This window comes from Gallinula chloropus (assembly GCF_964237585.1).
Source record: "Gallinula chloropus genome assembly, chromosome: 3".
Taxonomy (NCBI): domain Eukaryota; kingdom Metazoa; phylum Chordata; class Aves; order Gruiformes; family Rallidae; genus Gallinula; species Gallinula chloropus.
The window spans coordinates 30,846,317-30,865,944 of NC_140087.1; the positions used below are offsets into that span (position 1 = coordinate 30,846,317).

The 19,628-nt window shown below is 37.5% G+C and overlaps 1 protein-coding gene across 1 annotated transcript in view; it reads right to left on the minus strand.

The window, feature by feature from the left end:
* The window catches only part of ESR1 (estrogen receptor 1), a gene marked incomplete at both ends in the record, with an annotated part of 105,478 nt that overhangs the window by 24,317 nt on the left and 61,533 nt on the right, over positions 1 to 19,628 (minus strand). The window lies entirely within an intron of this gene.

Consider the following 19,628-nt stretch of genomic DNA (forward strand, 5'->3'; position numbering starts at 1 on the left):
TCAATAAAAATAATAGTTATGATGAAACAGATTTCTAAGAGACATTTCCTTTTGTAAAAACATGCAAAAGATTTGATTTTCATAAAAACATGCAACAGATTAACTGAATGAAAATATATTAAGTGACACATCTCAGTATGTAATGGCATAAGGGTTATGAAATGAACTGAGCTAAAGTGATCCTGAAGGAACATCATAGAATTTATTTCTTTACCCTATACATTTTTTCAATGAGGACATGGGAAAAACAGTAATCATGATTCAGGTGGCGTGATGGCATGTGGGAAATTAAAAAAAGCATTTTGATAATGCAAGCAATCTTTGTCACTCGGTTCATTATTAAAAATACAGAAATAAGTTTAAAAACAGGAATATTAAGCATATATACAAGATGGAAACAGTAGCCGCTATGAAGAGGATGTGGAACCGGAGAAAAATCAGGCCCATTTGAACCTCCAGTGGGAAACCACATCTACTAAAGGTGAAGAACTTTATAAAAAGCTATGGAAACTCTTAGAGATTAAGGAAGTTAAATTACCTCTGTATTACCTGAATCTGGTAACAATTCTTCAAGTGGGATGAGAAGTTGAGCAGAATGATTGAGAAATATCAAAAAGAATAACACTTTGAAGAGCACAAAGAATTTAGTTACCATTTGTGAAACTAAACAGGCTAAAGGGGTTAAAAGACTGCATTGGGTAAATAGCTAAACAAAAAGAGAACATTACAAAAGATAATGGCATAACATACAAAAGTCCATGCTGGAAGCTAAACCTGCTCCAAGTCAGACTACAAATGAGGGGCCATTGTTAACAACAAAAGTAGTTATTATCTAAGCAACATACTACGTTTCCATGAATTTGCTATCATTAGAAACATTAATCAAGATTTAATTATTATTTTTAAGACATACTCTTGCTCAAGCAAGCTAATTCAGAATAATGTTACAGAAGGTTAAATTAAATGATGAATAAATCATTAGTCACTTCATCACTCAGAGCATACTGCACTTTAATGTCACTGAAATTACGTGTAGATGTGCACTGCATTCTCAAATATCAGTGTTATTTTAATGCTGACAAGTTTTGAAAGAAAAAGTATTTTTGTATTCTAAATTTTTGGTTATTGTTCTTTCAGGAAAAAGAAAGAGCTCCATGTCACTGTTGATAAAATAATTAATTGCAAGTTATGGATATAACCCACATCTGACTCCATACACCAGACTGACCTATTGAGCAACCTCATGAGACATATCCAAATCCTTGTGTGGCCAAAACCGACAAGACTCAAACTGCCATTAAGCCATTCATGTATCGTATGTTTAGCAAGGGAACAACACAGAATAAAAGCCATGGTTGGACCATCCTTTTTTTATATACAGATAAATTAACGGTATTTTTGAGTGATTGCTAGCACAGAACACATTAATTGTTCCACAAACTCTTGTATAAATATGGAAATCTGAACGAACTTCTGAAAAGCCAGAAAGGTCTTCTGAGCACTCAGCTAAGAGTAGGTGGAAAACAAATTTGTGTTATGTGTAGAATGCAAAAAGGTAATGTTCAAACTGAACAGATTATCCTTTCTAATATAAAGTAGCAGTATGTGCCACATACTCTTTTCCAGACAATAAAACACCCTGAAGCAGCAGTGGGTCCATGGAAGAAAAGCTAGAAAAAGACCTATTTTGGAAAGTATGACTCTCTACAGGTGATATTGGACTGTCAATCCAAAATTGTATGACCCTAACATCCTAAAAAAGGAAAGCAGAAACCATCTACAATAAGTATGACTTTTTGCAACTTTCAAATCTGGGCAATTGCCCAAAGGGAAGAGTTTCCATGAATGAACTCCTTGAAGCAGTATCAGGTAAAACATATACCCCTGACAATAACAGTACAAGGTCATGCACAAGATTGGTTGCAGCAAGGAAAAAAATCATAACACTCAGACAGGTTCTGTTTATTGCTGCTGCAACATAAATCATGAACCTCCAGTCAGCTAAAATAACCAAAATACATAGATAGATAGATGTATACCTAAATATATATATATACATGAATGTCAAAATTTACCAAACGAATGTATTTAATAAATTCATCATTGCTCTTAGTGATTTTTGACCTCAGTAGCTTTTAATCTTATCAGAAACAATTCCTCTAGCAATTAACACTTTCTGAGACCCATATCCAGTGTCACTGCAGATTTAATCTTACAATATTAAGTCCTCCACCGGGTACTTACTATCATTTTGGGATCATTTCATTATTGTCATTTTGCAGCTTCTACTCAGATTCTTAAGACATAACTGCACAGTGTCCAGACTATTCATCTTCCCACCATGATGCTGTAGTCCTACCTATGTGTTCATACCATATGTCTGTCTTACCATGCTGTGTACCTGAAATACACATTTCAGACATTTTTTGCCATAAAGAGTAACCCTGTCTCCAGGTGCTTTAAAGTAAAGCAAAAGCAGTAAAAAGTTTTAAAAGCAATATCAAAAGTCCATCTAGCAAAGTATCCCATTTACAACAGCAATTGATACCAGATTTTTATGGCAAAACCTACAGCAGGACAAACATATGTTTCCACAGAAAGCTTTCTCAGGCTCCAGTGGTATGCAGTTCAGGGACTTGCAGAGCCAAAGATGGTCTTTCTGTGCTTACTGTCCCATAAGGTTTTTTTCCTCCAAGTTTGTCCAGATGCTTTTTGAACACACATAGACATTTAATCCACTTTGGATTTTTTATATACTCTGGAAATAGTACTCTCTGCTAAGAAGTTTCACACTGTAAGTTAATACTAGGAAAATAACAATCTTCTGTTGTTCTGGGGAAAAAAAAACAAAAACCAAAAAACAACCAAACCAAAAACTCTTATTTATTTGATGCATCTACTTATTTTATTGGAAGATACCATTATTCCCTAGGCCATCATCTCACTGCTAATCTTCCTTTTCCAAACAGTTTTAGTATATTCAGTCATTCCTCAAATGACCATTATCCTGTTCACCTTTGAACTCATCTTGTCCTTAGAGCATTTTCCAGTTCAACTATATTCTTTCTGCACAGTTTTCCAGTCTGCCCTTGCCATCATCTCCTTAGTCAATTTAATATCATCTGTAATTTTTATCACCACTATTTGTGCCTTTTCTTCCAGCTAATTTATGAACATGCTGAACAGCACACCTCCAAAGTGAACTCCAAAAGTTATCTTTTTCTTAAAAGTCCTTCCTGCTGCTTTTCTGGAAGTCTTTAACTTGATAGAACAAGAATTTTTATAGTATCTCCTATAGAAAAAACATAGTATGTTATACTATACAAAAAAACCCTGAACATTCCTACATTGTGTGTCTTAAATTGGCACTATTTTTTCTGTCTTAATACATTGCTTTGAAAAGTGGCAACATCCACAGAAAAGGGCTTTTATTTACAATTCAATACAGTATATCAGCAATGCAATGTAATAGTCATGTAATAGGCCACATTTGGAACAAAGCACTAATTAGGTTGGCAAAGACACAAGAAGTAGTGGTAAGGGCTGCAACCTAATAGCTAGCAACCATTCAACAAAGCAAGCAAATTTAAAGAGGCTTGTATAGACAAAAATATCTAAGTAGATGAAAGAGACAGAAAAATATTTCCTGTGGCAAGTTTCAAGAAACACCAGGAAGAGGAAAAACAGCATTTGTTTCTTCTAACCTAAAACACATTGGAGGGCCAACAGCTCAGTCACCACAGTTTGATCAAGATGAGAAATATGTGCTTGCTGTTATGCCACCAGCTCAGTTCCTGACATCTCCACTTCAAGCAGAGGGATGAGACTGTATCCATGCATTTATCTAGTACATCAGATGACATTTGGTCTGAACTTGCATGAATCACTCAGCCAATTCATCCCTTAAGGCTGAGCCCTGACACATCTTAGTTAAGAAGTGGGTAAAAGATAAGATGCAGCTAAAACTGGCACCTTGACTATAGCCTTGCCTGTACACAACAGCAGCAGAGTCCGAGGACAAGTGAATCAGAGAACCACAAACAGTGGTTCAATATTTGCACTGATCTTTTTATGCTTATTCTTACTTCTTTCCACAGATCTTCAGAACAAAACTATAAAAATCTTGTAAGTTCTCCCTCCTGAGAGCACTTAAAGAATGACATGGACATGCTGATTTCATTGTTTACACAAATGCAACGGTTTAAATCAAGACCTATTTTGAGGACTAAAGACCAAAAAGCACTAAAAGCCAACATTTTCAATCCACATATCTTGCTTAAAAAAGCGGTCTCATTATTTCTCTTTTTTTCTTTTTTCTTTTTTTTTAAGAGACATTATTTTTGTGTCTGTAAGTGGGGTCAGAAAAAAACTACAAAGAAAATGACCCCACTGTGTTCCAGGGTGAAAAGTCTGAAAGGCAAACACAGAGCAAGTGGCACAACTGTAAGAGACTCTAAATACTTTGTCTGCTCTTTCAGAACTTTCTAATATCACTGATTGTGTAATTATAATATAGCAGAATATCAATCCAAACTTACACACTATGTCTTCTATGCATAAACAGTCTGTCAGAAATGAAATGAGATGAGATCAGAAAGAGCATCTGCTCTTAACTGCTGTTAATTTCTTTTAAAAATTTTAGTTCACATTTGCCATTTTCAGCTCAAAGGATTTGAAAACTCTTCCTGAAAAATAGCAATTACAATTTACAGGCATAAACATATTGTGAGTTAGGGACATTTGGGATTTCAGGCACAACCCAAAAAGTCACAAGGATAATGAGGCACCTCTTTCATGGTCTGTATTTGTACGAAGGTCAAGACAGGGGAAGCGTTTCCCCTTCTCCTCCACAAAATGTTTCTATCTTCCCTGAGCTCACCTTAGGAGACTTGTGTTATGGTTGTCCTGCCCCAGCCAGAGGAGCAGTTGATTTACTCAAAGTCAACCCTTGGCACCAAGCACACTCTAGGTTTGGGGCCATGGAAGCAGTTCAGGGGTAGTAATAGATAATCACTGCTGGTCAGACTTATATTCTCTTCTCCTGACAAACCCTTGCCACATTTTTATGAAACACTGTTGTCTTGCATGAGAGCACTCTCAAAAGTCCACAGGACAGCACCAGCTTGGCTGGCCCTTCTCCTGGTGAAGTGGACCATGTACTGGTCCAGTGGGTCTGTGGGAACACCCAGCCCAGGAGCCAGCCCCCGGCCTTGGAGTGCTGCTGTGAGTTTTGGGGACAGTGAGTTCCCACTGAACAGTAGCCCAAGGAAACTATTCTGTAGATTTGATTGCCTGGGAAAATCTGTCCCACTCTGTTGGGTGGCCAGGCTGTGTGTCCAAAGCTTGAAGTTTCCTCCTCTCTGTGCTCCCCCTGGCACAGACACACACTTTGGAGGGAAAACAAGCTGGGTTGCTCTGTAGCCCAAGCCCACCGCTGAACCGCAGCACAGTCATACCCAGAGAAGCTGAGTGCTTTCATGTCCTGACTTTCTTTGTGTGTGTCACTGTGTCTGCCTTGACTACAACACAGTTTTTATTTTGCAACTGTTTCACTTTGTTAACCAAAGATTATTCCAGAAAGTGCATTAGCAGTACCAGTTAACACAAATACATTGAGGCCTTCCATCAGGGAACATAATAAAAGTAATCAGCACTCACGTAGCACTTTACATTTTCAAAGGGCAGTAAACCCATTAAGCATTATTAAATTTATTTTATAGATAGAACACAGAGAGGCTAGGTGCCTCATCCCAGAGGCAGCAGGATTAGGACAGAGGTGTGGCAGAGCTCTCAGAACACTCTCTAGTCCTTTCAGCCACAAAATCCTTGGGATGGAGAAGCCTCCTTGATCTCAAGTGCGAGCTGTTTCTTGCAAATCAGTAAAAAGGTTAAAAAAAAAAAAACAACAACAAAATCCAACAATAATTATGACAGCTATCATATATGATTACTACTAGTGAAGGCTACCTGCTAGTTTGCTAGTGATTTTTTTGTCATGATGATTTTATAAAGCAAAAAGGGAGTCATATACATACTTTCTGTACAAAAGATGAGGTCTTCAAACAACAAAAAAAAAGCAATGCTCATTATTACACAAGTTCCTGCAGCACTACATACAGAAGTTATTTAAAACATGTTAGTTATCAGTCATCCCTGGACTGTAATCCAGATGTCTGAGACTCAGGCTGTGCTTGGACAATAGCAAGATATGTTTTTGTGATTCTTTTACTACTGAGAGCTGTGCTATTTCTCAGGGAGTTCATGCTTGCAAATAAAATTCACAGGACATTGCACACTGAGAACAGGACAACAGGAGCCATTCCCAGTGATGTAGGAACAGATGCCCCATCAGCTGCATGTGAAGGCTCCTCTTTTGAAGGGTGTCTTCTGAATCTTTCCCTGGGCAGATGAAGAAGGATACTACACAAAATTTATTAGCTGCTGACTAAATTACACAGTATGAAGTAATACATCTCTTCTCCATTTTCTCTGCAACAGTTAATTATATTATAGTAAATTTATACTAGTATTCAGGTCAGTTGCAAGTAAGTTTGAGGGCTTTTTTGGGGAATTTGTCATTCTTGTAAGAGGTCATTGCTATGCAAAATGTTTTCCATCAAAAGCAGATCCAGCTAGACTCATTCGTGGTCTCGTTACGCATTCTTGCCTGACTTTTACGAACTCAAAAGACATGCTCATAAATACAAGCTGTCCTCTCTACCTCATTCTTTCCCCTTTTCTTCCTCCCCCTCCCCAACAAGGTTTCTACTCTCCTGCTCTGTTCTGCTGGGTCAACTGTTCATCTGACTGATGAAATAACCCAGCAAGAGGGAGGAGCGTGAAAGCCAAGTGACAGAAAGCTAGAGAGAACCAACCACTTTGTGTGGTTTAGACTTTGTGTAAACCTGCCCTGAGACTTGAGGTCATGTACAGCATGACTTGGATTTTTTTGTATGTTCAGCTGCAACCAAGAGAGCATGAGGTTTTCAGCATTTGTTTGACCTCCTTACTAAAGTACCAGGCCATGCTCCAATCACAACCCAAATCAAATAAGCGATGGTTTTGTGGCTGTCAAGAAAAATTTATTCAAGGGAAAAGGTCTCTTTAAGCAATCACTCTTTAAGAAAACTCTTTAAGCAATCACAGCTTTTAAGCAAACATATAGTCACTGGAGGGGGAAAAAAGCAACAGACTGAGGAAGGCTCTTTCACAGCTTTCTAAATGACCCCAGCATGCCCCTGTGAGGTTTCAAATAGTCTCTTCAATACACAGTTATCAGGGAGAATTTTAAAACCACAGATCAACCTGGTGAGACTTTGCAGTTGTTTTCCTCCTTTGCCGAGTACACTTACAAGCTCTCACTCCACCTTTTCACTAATTTGATAAGCACTTGAGTTGGCAAAGGCACTCCAGATGGGGCAGTTCAACAGGACCAGCAGGAGCAGCAAGGTGGTGTTTTGCGTGGGGCTTCGCAGGCTGCTCAGAGCTGTCTTGGGAAGCACTGTACACCCGGCATTCGTTGGAGCTTCGGGAGATGGTCCTTGCTAGAAGACGAGGGCTCTGAAAAAACCCAGGTGCATGAAGGCAATACAGATATGTCATATGATCTAATGGCAGGATGGGAGGCATGGTGGAGTAGCAAGTAAATGAACTTCAGTTAAAGTGAGCCCGGACACCTACTCTACAAAGGCAGCTCACTTCTACTTCTCTGCACCTTATTATTCTCACAAGTGTTAAGGTATAAAAATATCGGCTCCTTTATTCAATTTATTATCCTTTTTGTTCCATTACTTATATGAACTCAATGAAAGATATTATTGTAACACGATCAAGGACATTTTGGAAAAGAGACAAAATTACTTTTGCAAAGTAATACAAATAATGATCGGCTTCAGCCACTCTTCTCAACTAATATTATTTATTTATTGATGGAATTAGAAGCTGAATTTAATTATTCTTAGCCATTTTCTCTCTGGACATCCCCATAACCCCTGATTTTATACTTTTGATTGTTTCAATTTTTTTTTTCTTTAAGAATTAAATTTTCACTGTTTCAATTTGTATCTCCACCTATGCCTGGAAGCTTGAGAAAAGTTGGGTTTGAATTTAACACCTTTTTTGTCTACACTGACTTTCATGGGATGAAATTGGGAGGGCTACTCTCTCCCTCCTTCATTCATAAAATCCAGTGAACAAAGCATGAAGCTCTCTTTTCCACTGTATTTTCCATCCCAGGATCTACTGTACTCGCCACTGAATGGATAATCATTCCATTGGCAGCGGCAGCATCTGGAACTAGCCAAAAAAGAGGATTATTTTGCAACCCAAGGAAAAGAGGGAAAAACTGTCAAGTCTGCAATGAACTTCAAGATTAAAACTGCTTCAAGACTACAAATAGAAATTGCTCAGAACATAATGTGCTGTACTCAAGAAATGAAGCATAACCTCAGAGTTCATGGTCTGGTCATTCTTTATAGTCATTAGGAAATAAAACTAGCTTGACTAAGGCACCTGCATCCATTTTATTTCTTCAGATTGTTCACTTCTGGAGTAGTCTTATTTCCATCACTTGCACTTGTTTGTAAGTAACAGAAAATATATATGAATATGCATTGGCTTGTGTTCCTTATATTGGTGTACCTACACCAAAACAGAAATGCAAGCTTATATAAATGAGGCTCAAATATTTATTCCCCCTACTATTCTTTTCACCCCCTACATGACTGGTTTTGAACAGAACCCAATCTCTGAAAAATTATCCAAGAAATTGTAATGACACATCAAAGAGAGGAAAGACAGCAAAATTAATTGCAGCAATTTCCTTTAACCACTACAACAAAAAGAGCATTTTAGCAGCTGTGTGGGAGTGTCATCATATAACAGAGCAAAGGAATACATTACAGGGAAAGCAAGACACTGGAATGCAGCTGGCCATTTATATTTGTTTTCTTATCCAGAGGAACCTAATAAGTTAGCAAGCAGCATGTTTCCAGAAAACACATCGTTCACTTAAGCCACTTTTGTTGCACACTCTCCTTCAGTGGATAACAAATCCAAGGCACACTTCAGCATCTGCAAAACCTCTGGCAAACTCAGGAAACTGTTGCATGTGGCTTGGACCAAGCTCAGGTGTGTGTACAAAACACAGTTGTTGCACTTGGAAAACCATCACCTTGGACTCAAGCTCTTATACTGCCTGCTGAGCCATAGACTGAAGCTAGAGCTGGTTGGAAGCACTTTTAACAGTGTTTTACCCTGGAGACTGGCAGGTTGATGAGTTAAAAACAGTCTAGAGAACATGTCAGATTTCACAAAATAAAAATAAGCAAATACATCCAGACTGGTTTTGATAAGGGAACACAGAGGTTCTCTCTCAGCTGCCTCATCTCAGTTTTCATCATGCACCAGGCATCTATTCCTATACAGCATTGTGAAAGGCACCTAAAGCTCTATAAATTCTAGAATTTTTTTTTCCAAAATTCTCTTAATTTTAAAAAGGTGGCTAAAATATTCGCAATCTCAATGAAGTATATTATTTCGTATTGGATAAAATGTTTTGTTGTACCTGAAATAGTTATTATCTAGCAAAAATGTCAAAAATATAATTTTGTACTGAGTGAAAATGGTTCTTTCTTATTTTTTTAATCTGATAGGAAACAAAGAAAGTAATTATTCACACAACTTTGATAGAGACATCTGGAAAAGCTTGGGAACTGTGTACAAGCTTATCCAAAGTAACTAGACCTATAAACCACATTTATCATCCTTTTTCAGGACTGGAAAATTGCATTCAATTCCATCACATTTAAAAAATCATAGCAGTATCTTCTATAAGTACATTAGCAAAAATTAAAGATTATAAGAAAAATGTGTAAGTTAATATTCAGCAAGTTTACCCTGAATTTATAATTCCAGTATTTTTCATATTTCTCATCTACAGAGAAAATTAGATTTATTTTGGTTTTCTTTAACCCGTATGCAGAATATGAGTTTGACAGACTCCTAATGGGTGAAAATAAAACCTGAAATTGGATCAAGAAGTAGAGCCACTTCACACAGTTCAGACATAGACTAGGAGGTGGTTTTAAGAGTAGCATCACTGTATTGACCCTCAAGGCACAATTTGGTTTGTATATAGAAGACTTTTCCAGGCAGAAGGCTCCTGTCCTCATAGGCAGAGCTGTATTGGGTGTAGGAGCTCTAAGGCAGCAATTATCATCCGATTGCTCAATTCACTCTCATTTCATGAAATACAGAAGGATATTGGGTTCTTGCTGTGTATTTCTATAACTCAAATATATAAACATCTACAAACACAGGTAACTATAGCACTACCCCTATACACATCAGTTATTCTCAATCTGCTCAGAGACTTGGGAGCCAAGAAACAGTGACAGGCTGGTAGCTGGTTAAGAAGGGGAAAACCAGCTCACCAACATTATATCAAACTAGTGCTGATATCCCATTACTGAATTATTTCAGAGCAGTTTCTGCCATGGTAATACCTGTGTCTCCCACCTACATGAATTATTCACTGTCAGCTGAAGAAGAGCAGATCTGAATTCATCAGACCCCAATGGGAAGCTTTTACCAAAATCTCTCAGAAGCCCAACTACTGATAAAGAAGGCGGGGGGGAAGAAAAAGAAAAAGAAAATGTCTCATCTGGAGTTTGAACAAAAGAACACTCTGACTGAACTGTCTGCTGAAATAAGACAGCAAAGGAAATATATTTACATTGCCTCGCAATGTCTCATTCAAATGTCAGGATCTTTCTCAAATATTTGATTAGAAGTGGCCCCTTCAAGAAAAAAAAAAAAAGCATATAGTGCCACAAAGGTACAAAAACAGAAGAATAAGAGAGCTGAGAAACATAACTGATTTCAAATACATTACATATTTGAATATACTACATTATTCCAGACTTAGATATAATCAATTTTTCCTTAGACATACTTGGCAGTATCAAAGATATTTCTCAAGATAGTGATAAAGTAGCATGTAAAAGTGCTGCAAGGTAGAAGCCACACTGTTGGAAGAAGAGCCATACTAGTGACGCATAAAGCAGGAACTTAACAAGCACTATATAAAAACAGAAGATTTAAATTTATATCTGTAGGTTGAAAATCATCAAATTAGGGGGGATTTGTTTAACAGCAGGGATATTTAGTGTGTCTCACAGCTTTCCCTTGCAGCAGAAGTCCTGAAATAACAATTTAGGGAGGGATACATTATGGCACATTATAAGAGAGTTATACAAAACTAACACAGGTAGGCCTTGGAGCAGCCAGGAGCAAAATCAGTGTTTCCCAGTGGTAAGGCAAGATTCTTCCATACAGCCCGGTGTAAAAGAACATAAGCCTACAGGTATCCTTGGAGAAAAAGGGAAAAAAAAATCCAAATCACACTTGGTATTCATATCAGAGACAACGATTCTCCATAGATGTGTTCATGTGAATATCAAGTGGGGAAAAAATAATGGAGTCACAAGCAGCATTAATAAATAAACCAGGTTTTCACCTGCTGCTCTTCTGCGTAAGCTGAGAACCTGCCTGCCAGACTTTAACCAATTAAGCAATCGCTGGTTTATTCCACCATCACTGAATAAAATACATCAGAGCTCCTCTTTCCCACAGACCCTGCAAAATCCTGCCTTGCAGAAGAATAAAAATCAGCTGATGATTCCCAAAAGGCTGCCACATGCTTCTGTTGCTTCTTGTCACAATTTGCTACCTGTACAGTGCAAACGTGCCCCAAAAAACTTCAAGAAGAATTTGATGCTTCCTTGGAAGACAAAGACAGCAGAACAACTTCCCAAAAAATATAAACTAGAATAAGAAACCAAACACAAAGTAACCTGGAAAAAAAAAAAAAAAAAAAAAAAAAAAAAAAAAAGCCCCAGGGTTCTTCTGGCTTCCAAAGAGTACAGTTAAATGAACAGCCAGTCTTTGCCTCCTGGTACAAATCTCTTGCACCCCCAGGGATGGAAGCAAACTTAGAAACTATGACCCTCGATGAGCTAGAATGAACTTGATAGAACTGCTCGGGGTCTTCTCTAACCTTTCCAAGCAGGGAGTGAGGGGGGAATTGCCAAGCTTCCCCCATGCATACAATATCCACTTCAGCAAACAGGTGTGAAAAGGCTGTGAACAGTGCCAGTAACAAGAAGATTCTTGCCTACAGGAGATTCTTTCTACAGGAGGAATTAGAAAAGACTTCTCCGTTTAAGTAGAAATGAAGAGAAATTACATTAGATAAAGGCTTGAGTTAGAGTTATACATTACTACAGACAGTATAGATACACAGATATTTCTTTCTAGCACCCCCTTATTAATACTTACCTGTATCCCTGGTACACTTTCACCCTCACGTTTCAACTGGCTCAACTATTTTGTGGCAAACCGGATCAGGGAATTCCCACAAATTATTTGCAACCCAAAACACACACACACACAAAAAAAAGGTTTATTTTTAACCCAGATCGCTCCCACTATTTGCACAGCCACCCCAACCCAAAGGGAAGCAGAAGGGTAGGGATCGCTCCTGCTAGCGTTACAACTGGATGCAAAACTGCAATCCCACAAAGTACATCCTGCAAACATCTATGAAACTCATAAGAAACACTACCTCTGTAGAAGTCAAAGGACAATGAACATACCCAGGCAGGGACTGTTCAGTGTTTTAGTAAAGAATTGGCTCACTTGCCAGCAGCCCCTATAGCCACTTCTCTATTTGCAGCCATGTTTTCTGAGGAACAGCAGCTGTTGCAGAAGATGCTTTGTTATCAGGCTGTTGAGAAGGTTTAATATTCTCTAGAAAATTTCTAATTAACCTAGAATGCCACATACCCTATCTTACTGTAACCAGTAAAAGGAGATTCCTGGGATTTTAATTTTCTGAACTACCTCAAACACTCCAGAATGTAATTTAACTGGGAACACAAGTCAGTAAAGTGAAATTTTGAACAGTATTTTTCCCCTTATCTATAAATTAACCTTGATTCTGAGTCTCATGATTTTCTCCTGGATTAATTTAACTCCAGACCAAAAATCTCAATCTGCAGAGACAAAAATCACTGAAACTTCTGCCAACATGCTTTTTCTTTTTCTGAGGTCAGCCAGCTCACAAAGAATACCAGCTACCTCTGAGAATTGCTGGGTCCTGCCATCATCCTGAGCAGTGCCCATCTTGGGTGGGGCAAGAGAGCAGTACACTGAGTCAAAGTCAAGATCGTGATTCCTCCCTCCTGTTCCCAAGTCTGCTCTTTTCAAGAGGCTTGAAAATCTTTAGGTCTAGACCCTGAGTCTAACCGCCGTGATAAATAATTCATCTCCATCTCCCTGCTGAGCATTGTGGTGGACAGCTACATTTCTTAAAAGGAACAGAACTTTCCATAAGGAAGAGAGAAAGCAATATTTTCTTATGGTGACTTAGCTGAGAAGAAACTCCTGGAGGAACAAGGCAATTGCAGATTTCTCATTCCCCATTCCACTGTGGGATATGCTTTAACTTGCTTTCACTAGTTTAAATTCGCAGCAGTCCATAACTAATGCACAGACAAAACAATGCACTCCTTACACACATAGTTCATTTCCTGGAGAGATAATCAAAGAAAATAAATGAGCTGCAGAACAGATGTGTCATATAATGCATCGTCGCAGCGATACGGACAGGATAAGCGCCTATCCAGAAAAAGTTTTCTATAAATCTTTCCTAATTATTTCTATGTATCTTAAAAACTCCTATATATCTTATGTGAGATTTTGGTGAATGACACACTTGAACAGAAAGCTAATACAGAGGATATTAAAATAACGTCTACTGGGTCTACAGCTGACTGTGCTCAGAGATGTAGTACTGGGGAGAAACTAAAGGAATTAGGCTGAAGTTATTAAACATCAAGAAAAAGGGCCAATTTCTGTGAATTATGTGAACAGGGAACAATGGATATGTGCACACGCACATACATATCGCATCAGTGCTTTCCAACAATCGCATATTCTTTTTGTAAATTATTTTAAGAAATAAATAAATCAGGAGGGATCATTACTTACTGTTTACTTAGAGTGGAAATTAACGAGCGTTTCTTGGAAAGCTCCAGGGTTCAGCATAGCTGAAGACTCTAAGACAGATATGTTCATCCAAGAGTGTAAATTACTTATCAGCTAAAGAAAAATACCAGGAAATGTTTTTATAAAGGGATCATTTCTCTTAGAAATAAAATATTACAGTTTAAGTATATAATTTCCTTAAGTTTTGGCTAAAGATATAAAAATTACTACTGCGCATGCTCATCTTTGCCTCTGTGTTTGCCAAGTCCACTAAAATTTCATTGGCAAATACATATTATCAAATGAACTTGTACATTACTGAATGCCCAATGAACTCCATACATAATTAGTTCTCATCAAAAGAATGTTAGTTTCTTACCTGTTTGGTACTGTTTCTCATCTTCCACTATATGGCAAACAGGTAAACAAGATTACTTAGAGCAAGTCAGTTTTGGTTATTGGTGTTCTTTGAGGCAGCTTGTTGGGAAGCCCTAGAATTCAAAACTTTGGAATTCAAATATGTCTTACTCTGGAAAGTTCTGAACCTAACCATCCTTGTAACAGCATGTTTGGTCTTGATTTTAAAGCCACTGTCAACACAATGAACTTTACATATGTGGAGCAGTTCCATAATCTTAATAAATGTGTTTGATATGTAAATGCTTATAGAAAGAGAGATTAACAGGCTAAGTTCGTCTTCAGATTTACATTTCAGCACATGCTCCATGCAGGGATATTTGGATGGTGAGATGCATCTGAGGTTCACCACTCTAACAGAGGCTGTGTTTAAATAAAAAAATCAACTAAAGTAGAATATAATTATTGTGCTGAGCTAAAAACTTGATGGCTTTGGATGCCTGCATTAATTGCTTTTCAAACTTCCACAGGAAAAAAAAAAGGGAACTAAGGCATCTCTGGGAAAACAACTGTTATAGCACTTTTAAAATACTGGCGTTCCAACTTTCATTGTTTTATTGGAGAAATGTTATGAAGAATTATGTTAGCTATATTTCCTTCATTCTAAATACAGTTTATCTGAAAAACGAAGTGCATTTTCACAGCATTTTCACACATTTACCTCCATCTTAGCAGAAACTTGTTTACTTAAAAGAAAGGCCACAGTCATTTCTTTGCACAGAAAACAACTACAGTTATGTGACATAAGTATAAGAGTCGTTTTCATTCTGCATTTGTTTATAAACTTGTATCTTATTAGAGGTTTCCTAAATTCAAAGAGGGTAGAAGGACAGGTAGTATGCTTAATTAAAAACCTTTTGGCAATCACCTCTCTACGCAAACTACCTACCTTTGTGAAGGAGAGGACAATGTAGCATTCTCTATTAATTACTGTAATTTTTTCTAATTTTAGAAAGAATTACTGACATTCTGGTATATATCATACTATTGAATGAAATATCACCTCATATATGAAACAGAGCTTTTAATTACAGCTGCAGAAAGATGCTAAAAGGGATACAAGCAGATGCAGTCACATAACAGCATCAACACCTGACATTATTCAGAATGTCTTTCTTCCGGGCAAAGAAAGAAAACCTGGATAGCTATAGAATTAGTTTTAGGAATTTGTAAAAAAAAAAAAATCTAGTAAAAAAAAAAGAAAAGGCAAATGTTGCAAGATATGTAATAGACAACCTTCAAACATATATTTCTAAGACGATTCAAAGGTTATCAAAGGAAAGATTCAAAGGGGTTCTCTAACTACTTTTCCTATCCTGTTACCTTTGATTGAAAATTTATGTAAATTAAGTGACCCAGTTTGAACATATTCTTGTAATTGCCACTGCCAGGAAACTGCTGGGGAAAGAGTGGGGTGTGAAGCTCAAAGACTATAGTTTGGACGAGAAAGTGGGATGTGGATATTGAATAGACAACATCCCAAGGCTCTTCCTTGTGGCAGAGGGAACATGTATTTATCTTCCCTTCTGTAAAACCAATTGCACTAAGAGACCTCTCAAATTTCCAGTGTCACAGTTGTTATTCAGACCCTGATCCTTTTTTGTCCTGACACCATTTTCTTCCAGTCTTCAGCTAGTGAAAGCACTGTCTACATTTTCGTTCCCATAGATACCTGCAGCCAAAGTTTATGTTTCCTCCCAAGCACTTCTGCTGAACTGTTCCTTCTCAGCTCCAGCTTTTCCCTGTCTGATACAAGCTCCTGGTGTATAGAAGTCTGCCAGACATCTTCCCTGTCCTCTAGAATCATCCTCTTCCCCTGCCTCTCTCACCGGCAAACGTTCGTGTTACATGGTCTCACCCTTTTGTTTCATAAACTTCTCTACAGTAGGAAGAGCAACTCATTGTGCTTCAAAAGTACTAAAAAACAGTTCTATAGATAATAAAAATAAAAGCTACTTGCAAGACTGGGTTTATCTCATGCAGCACATAGTATCTGGGGGAAGGAGGACAGAAAGGGGAGGTTGTTTGGTTTTACACATTACAGACATTAAAGGACTAAAGATGCTTCCCAGACTAAGAAAAAACAGGGGTGGAAAGCTTTTATTTCATATTCAACAATTTTAACTCTGCTATTGCATGATACCTATCAGTCTGATATTCAAATTCAAGAGATTACTTATGCCACTGTAAGAACTGGTTCCTATCTCTTACAATGATGATAATGAATTGAAACTTCACAGAAATTAAATTAGAAAAAGCAACCATAAAGTAAGACCCAGATGGTTGTTATCATTTCTCTGTTGCTCTGCAAATCTATTTATTTGCTCTGCAAATCTATTTATTTGCTCTGGTTTTCCCCTGTGAAGTCAGGGGAGCAGTTGGAGTATCACTTCAAAAGATTAAACAGATAAGCAGAGGAATGGGGGTTTTAATAACATTTTACAAATCTCCACATGCAAGCCCATTAGACAGGAGACTATAAAGCATCTATTTTGGAAGGTTAATTAAAACTTATTACAGGAATGGCAACTTATTCCTTTATTTTTTTTAAACTAAGTGCAAATTATTGCCAGAAGGATCCCAACAGTTAGCTCTATAAACTGACCTGCACCTAAAGGGTTACTAATGCACACAAACCTTGTATAAGACTTCTTTCATCCCACTGAAAGCTGACTGTTTGCTTGTTGGGTTTTTTTCCAAGGTTTAGTGTCACTGAAGTGCAGTGTAAAATTGTGGCTATTGTTGGCCTCTTTACACACTGTTCCTAATTTAACAAACAGAGCAGTTTAGAAGGTCAAATAGGAAAACAATATCTTAAGAAAATAGCAACTTCTGTGGCTTTGAAATAAAAAAAAAAAATAGTGCCAAAATGTTTATCTCCTCGGTTCACAAAGCCATAAAATAAGTACAGCACCGTGAATCATCTCAAAACTTCAAAGCTTGTATGCCTAGCGTACCATTTTAGGGCTATTAAGTTGTACAGCTACTGTACTTGTAGTAAATAGTTATACAAGATTGTAGCAGCGGTGCCAAAGATTTCGCCCTTGCAACAAAATGTCCTTAAAGCTACACTCTTTACCATGAGCTCACTATATAAGCTTGCAATGTCTCTTACCGTCTCAAGACCTTTTGCACAAAAAACGATATTGATGATTACATTGAAAGCACCAGCTTCCTTTAGAGAATACAGTACGCCAAATACAGTCATTAAATGACTGTAAGTGAACTATGAAACACCATGTTATTTCCTTTGACATAGAAGCAATGGCTTTGCTCGTTGTATCAAAAACTGTAATGAATGTACCACTGGTGTCTTACAGTGGCCATCTGGGAGGACTTAAGCCAAAATCTCCATTAGGCCATGTAAAGACCAAGTCCTGTGGGGCATCCTGAATTTTTTGTATATGTCACAGGACACTGTACAAGACTTTTGTCCATGTAATCTGTGAAATCCACTTGTATCAATGGCCAAGGTTTCAAAGGAAAATTAAAACAAGCTTGTCTACTTTTGGCATATTGTGAATTGCATTCTCCTAGGAGACCTTTTTTATGACCTCAGTTAATGATTATGTTATGCTTAAATATCAAGGACCACTTTTTAAGGATATGTACAAGAAGCTGCCCCAAGTTCTCTTTTTCCTCAGAAACATTTTAACACTACCAAGATTGCAGAGACAATTTAAGCAAGTTTGAACTAATGCTGAACTAGTTGCACTACAGATTTAGACCAGTTCTCACTTTCCCAGTCAGAGCATGTCTGCAAAGATAACTCGCGTCATTTTGAGGATTTGTCTTCAGCACATTTTTACAACAGATATCTGCCTACATTACACTATACAGTCCATCTTAAATTATTTTTCATCACTTTTTTTGCAGAATAGATTCACTTCTATCCAGTATAGCATCTAAATAGCTGATTTTTCTTCAATGCCAGCTTCCGTGCCCATCATCAGAAAGACTGGCTGACCAAAACAGTGTCTTCACTACTTGCTTTGACACACTCACTCTACTTTAAAGTCAACACAGCAAAATTAACTACAAACATGTCTCTGAAGGTCCATACACTTATTTGTAAGCTGTATCTTCATTGCATTTCTGCTCTGTTAATGTCAATTTCTTCCTTCCTCAACAAATATGCTTTCAACCCAGCCACTCATACTGACTTTGGTCATCGCTTTCTTTCCATCTACTAAGTGCCTGCGTTTAGCTAAATGAACATGTGCAATGCTTCCAAGGCTTGAGAGGTGTGCATAAGAGAGGCTGTTTCCTGCAACTGCTTTTTTCTACTGGTAAAAAGCACATTCGCTTTTTAAAAAAGATTTTTTTTTACCCTTGATTCCAAAGCTGCAAACCGTTGTAAATTAGCTGAACAAAATGACTGAGCAGCATCCCATAACGCTGTTGTGCAAAATGCTTCATCTGACAGAAAAAAGCAATTCAATTCTTCTGGTTTTGCATAAAGCATATGAACATCCTCTCTAATTAAGCAGTATTGCATAATCATCTAGTAATAATGGAGTATTGAAAGGTAATACACTGTGGAGGTGAAAATTCGACTTACAGTGCTAGACACTTTTTTCTGGATGTACATTTATTGCCAGTACATTCCAGCTGAAGGAAACAGGCTAGCAGTCCTTACTTTTGAAAGGTGATCAGTACTTCCCAGACTTAATACCAGGAACTAAGAATATTCAACCGTTTCTTGGGACCAAATGACACGTTAAAAAAAATTAAGCACCTTGCTCCAAAAAACCTACTATCCAAGGATCCAAAGTTAGAGGCTTGAATTCTTTTCTATCAACTGTCTAAAATGCTTTACTTTCTGGTTTTCATCATGCACACTGCCCTCTAAGCTACAACACCAAGAACCATCACTTTCAGAACCCACAAAATTTTCTTTGTTATTATTTGTACAGTGCCTAATAGATGGAGCTATGGCTGTAAAGGAGTATTTGGGGAGGTTTTAACCAAAGTTCACTAGGTTTTTAATCAAACCTCACCTGTTAGAGTACTTATTAATGCATATACATAGAGTCATTTGGCTTAGTTTCTCCTTAGGAATTATTTTGGCAGTTAACAGGTACATTTATTTAAATGCAAAATACACTGGATATACACAAATAGTTGATAACCTTATACAATGGATTTTCCAATTTCAGAAG